The sequence below is a fragment of the Triticum aestivum genome, chromosome 7B (genome assembly GCF_018294505.1).
Source record: "Triticum aestivum cultivar Chinese Spring chromosome 7B, IWGSC CS RefSeq v2.1, whole genome shotgun sequence".
Classification (NCBI taxonomy): Eukaryota; Viridiplantae; Streptophyta; class Magnoliopsida; order Poales; family Poaceae; genus Triticum; species Triticum aestivum.
The window spans coordinates 745,769,370-745,774,445 of record NC_057813.1 but is presented as its reverse complement, the minus strand read 5'-3'; the positions used below and the strand labels follow the sequence as shown (position 1 = coordinate 745,774,445).

Here is a 5,076-nt window from a genome sequence, read left to right as displayed (position 1 = left end):
ACATGAAAATAACAAATGAAGTGAATCTTTGGAGGCAGCAAGTGTTACCTTGAATTTGTACTCGTAAATCTGGGTCTTATGTTCCTCCTAATTTCCTAGCCTGATCTTTAATTTTACTTCTGTGGTGTATTGGAGAACCTAACTTGTTGCACATGCATGCGTAGGACATAACTCATCCAGCTGCTGATATATGGCCATCTCCAGAAGAGTAGATACCTAGGCTGAAAGGATTCACAATATATTTACACATTGCGCCGAGCTAGAAATTTGAATGCCTGACATAGTACATAGCTGTGCTGGCAAGCCTGTCAGAATTCACAATTTAGTACTATATATGTAGTAATAAATAGAGAAGAAGGGAAATGGTAAGAACAGCCGGCGTGTTACCTTGGGCTAGGAGCTTACAGACAAATTTCTTCGATTTAGTTTCTTGGCTTGATTGTGTAGCTTGCGACTGCATTCATTTATTGATAGCTCCCGCAGAGAAGTGGGGAATCCCTTCTTGGGCAGCGGTCGGATTTTTCGACAGCTGATGGCTTCTAGTGTCCTGAGAGAAGGAAGGTCGTGTAACCCTTGAGGGAAGGACCGCAGACGCCGGCACCTCCAAAAAATTAGTTCTTGGAGTGAGGTGAGGAGCTGAAGCGCTTTCTCTTCATCTTTCGTGAGGTTCTCCACCTCTCGATCACACGTGATCACTAACTCCTTCAGGGTAGCGGCGAGTAGTCGACAAACTGGAGCAACAAGCACAACTGAGATGCTATCCACATCAAGTCTTTCCAACTGGAGTAAAGAGCCAGCTGTAGGTGGTAATAACTTTTTACTCCTTGTTATTTCCACCGCCAATTCCGAGAGAAGATCCGCGGCTACAGAGCGAGGGTAATTTTCAATTATGTTGTGGACCGCCAAAACCTTGTGGTTGGAAGCCATGAGAAGATTAAACCCATCCACTTTGAAATTCTTACAATCTTGTATGCTTAGATAGGTGAGAGACGTAAGGGACGAGAGCGATGCCATCGACTGCTTGCTTGAGTATCCTTCAATTTCAAGTTTCTCGAGGGAGGTTAAACTTTGGAGGTCTATGCATGGGATAGTCGATCCTGCTTTAAATGTGATGCTCTATACTTTGCCGGCCATATTGTGCCAGGCGACTGCACTGCTATACCTCGTCAAATACAAATTATGGTTGGCGTACACCATCTTCCCAGTACGCCTACTATACACAGTAACTTTAGTTAGTGTGCAAGTGTGAGGCATGACTGGCATAGGCAACTTTGGGCAACCAGTAATTTCAAGTTTCAACATATGGTTATAAGAGCCCGCAGGGCAATCCTGTAGGAACGGTAGTGAATAGAGATTGGGACATTTTCTGCAAACAATTCTTTCAAGCATTGAAAATGAATGGGCATTAGGTGTCCCAACCCACTCAGTAAATTCTGACAAAGAATCAAGAACAATCTCCTTCAACTGCATAAAACTTCTAGCCGTAACCCCAACAATGCCTGGTCTGATCTGAACAAGTGTAGAAATGTGAATCAATGTGAGTGATCTGAGATGCAATAACTGCCCAAAAGGTGGAAGAATGGACCAAGACACACCCTCTAGGTGAAGAGAAATAAGCATCTTTATGCTCATGTGATCACACAACCAATGAGGACCGACTGAACCACCATGGTTTATAATGCCAAGTGATTGCAGATTAGGATGTGGCTCAAGACCATCAAGAACATCAGATAATTCTGCTGTACCATCAAGGGCACTAGATGATTCTGTTGGACCATCAAGGGAATAGATGATTCTGATGCACCATCAGATGATTCCGATGCATCCAATTCTCCCCAAACCAACCTCAACTCTTTCAAATCACCTTTTGACACAAGCTTGGCTTTCATGGCCTCTTCCTTGGTTGCCACATTTCCAAGATTATATATACTGAGTTCTCCTCCAAGCACTGTTAAATCCCCCAACTCACTTAATTCAAATCCATCACTCTCTTTCTTGACATGGAATTCTTTAAGCTCCTTTAAATTCTTCATCTTTCCTACCTCAGGAACATTGGAATGGACTTCTCTTTCGGCAATAAAATGGCATAAATTGCTAAGGCGGTTAATGTCTTTAGGTAAGTTAATACTTTGATCATACCAATCACTTAGGTCCAATAATTGCAAGTGATAAAATCTTGAAAGTGTGCTAGGGAAAGTCACTTCTGAACCAAAATTTGATGGACTGATTTTTAGGTATCGTAGGTGGATAAGTTTTGGAAAGAAATGTGGTAAAGATTCTGGGGATTTGACTTCGATAAAAAGAACACGAAGAGCCTCCATTTCCTTGAATGTGTCTTCTATAACCTCATCAATTTGTTCCTCATATTTTCTAAAAATCATTAGAGCACGCAAATTTGCAATGTCTACCTTGCTCTTTAATTTAATCATTTCTATCCTAGAAGTCTCAACGTATTTGTCTTTCATGGTGATGGACAAATGACGAATGGATTTTGGGACATCATTAGCTCTAAAGCTTGCATTGCTATATATATTTAGGCATTCTTGTGACGAGACACTCTGAGCTAGTTCATGCAATAAATCATGGAGCACATAGTACTGTTGATTTGACCAACGATCATTCTCCTTCACGAGAAAACCATTTTTCAAAAGTTCTTCCATGTAATTCTCATATTTTTCAATGATCCCTAATGCACTCCAAAAACATGTAATCTCTAGATTGCTAAACCTATGGTCTTCTGGAAATAGGGAAAAACACGAGAAACATTTTTTCAGTTGGAAAGGAAGGTAATCATAGCTAATCTTTAGAGATGGCATAATATCATCATTATTTTTTTGTTTTTGCCATTCATTATCTTTGAGAACTGCCATCCAATGTTCCTCACGTAGGTCATTCTTCAATAGCCGACCAACTGTTTGGGCTGCTAGAGGCGAACCCTTCAATTTCTTGGCAATATCCTTTGCAAGACTAGTTAATCCATGTTTTTTCTCGGGTTTTTCTCCTTCAAATATTAATCCTTTGAAGAATGTTAAAAAACCATCCGGCTCAAAGCCTTTGAGCATAATGGGGTTGGTTGTTTTCACATCATCAACTTTAGACGGGAACCGAGTTGTGACGAGAACCATGTTACCTGTGGTTTCACCCTTTCCCAAAGGAGCTAGCAGGGTTTCCCAGTCCTGAGTAGTGCATTCCCATATATCATCAAAGACAATTAAAATCCTTTTTGACTTGATCCTCTTTTGAATGGATTTCTGGAGCTGGTTTAAACTTGATATTTTATATGCGCTGTTTTTTTCTTCTATTTGGCTAAGGATCTGCTGACTGAGCTTGAGCACATCAAAATGAGTTGAGACACATATCCAAGCTCTGACAGGGAAGTGCTCTTCTACCCTTTCATCCTTATACAAGTGTTGAGCAAAAGTTGTTTTTCCAATACCCCCTGGACCAATTATAGGCATAACTGAAAGAGTTTTATTGCTATTTGTGCAATTGGTGATGAGATCTTTTATGGTCTGCTCAAACAGGTCTCTCCTCCCATACAAATTTTCTTGTGCAGTGATTGATCCTGTGAGAGGTCGTTTTAGGTTGACAGTTGTAGTAGTGGTGCTATGGTCTGGGATTATTTTGAGCAACTCCAAGAATTGGTCACACAGGGAGTGCATTTCCTCTATCGCTTGTTTGATTTTATTGGACACGGCCACTCTATCGAATGACAACTTAGTAACTGAACCATCATTACCTCTACCAGGGTTGGCTGTATTGTGAGGATCATTCATAGCAGCAGCACCATGATCATCATCTTGCAGCAGCCAACAACAAAAGCATCGAAGGATGAAGTTACCGATGGTATGGTGAATGGCATGACGGATGTGGCGAGCATGACCCCAGAGGGTATTGCCCAGATCCGGCACCGCGTACTGAGTGCCGTCGAGCTGGTCCTGGATGATGAAGTAGTGGACCTCGTCCAGCGCGTCCTCCGCCTTGCCCACCTTGGTGTGGAGCTTGTGCAGCAGCTCCTCCAAACTGGGGTTGTTGATCACGCCTCTACGCTGGGCCTCCCGCAGCACCACTTGTGTGCGCATCAGATCATCTTTGATCTTCTCGGAGTTGGGGCCGAGCTCAGCACTGGCGACATACGCCTGCACAAGGTCGTTGGACAACAGATTCACTATCCTGCCGACGAGCCCACGTGCCGCGCCAATCGCCACCTCCATCGTCCTTGGCGCCGGCAGGATCAACTTTTGGGGGGCTTTTGTGAGGTGAGTCTTTTGGACAGGGGTGTGGCGTTTTTTGTGTGTCAGAGCTATATGTTTGTGGGTAGTTGATAGATGGATGGATGATCAATTTATAGCATGGGACGATTCCTGTTCATCTGCGTCCTGAGTCTTCTATTATGTTCTGCTTATCAAAATAAACATTATACGCATCTTTAAATGGTGTACCTGTTGCCAGTCAAGTTCACATCACAAGGAACTGTCCTTGAGTCACAGATTACAACTGGTTCGTACGTGTACTCCTCATGGCAGTGTAACTGAATTTGTTCTCAAAGTAATTAGAGCCCAACTGAGAGAGAAAAATGTTTCACAGAATTTGCCTCTAGCATACCAAAAGTTTGTTTCCAGCAGCCCAAGAATTGTTATTGGTTTACATTTGCTTCTATATTAAATGGATTTGATTTCCATACAACAAATGACTACTATTCAATCGACCCCCTTCATTCAAAAAACAAATACTGCTGCTGCTGATACACAAATGAACTACTCCCTCCGTTCACTTTTATAAGTCATTTCAGACAACTCAAATTGGGCTGTTTTGTACATTGTCTGAAACGTCTTCAAGGTCTTATAAAAGTGAAAAGAGGGAGTAGAATAAAAATCTAACACAAGGTCCACAGCGAGGAGACTTTGGTTGGGCGGGAAGTGGAGGCATGGGTTGGTGTGCCATGGTTAGGAACTGGAACAAGCTTAGGCGAGTTTTTCTTTTTTCTTTTTCGAGAATTTTTTTGATCTATTCATCTTCAATCATGGCAGTACAACGAACACCAGATATAATAAAAATTACATCCAGATTTATAGA

General features: G+C 42.1%; 1 pseudogene; it reads right to left on the bottom strand.

Annotated features, from left to right (window-relative positions):
* Positions 1-393: 393 nt before the first annotated feature.
* Positions 394-4,214, bottom strand: LOC123158737 (putative disease resistance protein RGA4; annotated as a pseudogene).
* Between the last annotated feature and the right edge of the window lie 862 nt (positions 4,215-5,076).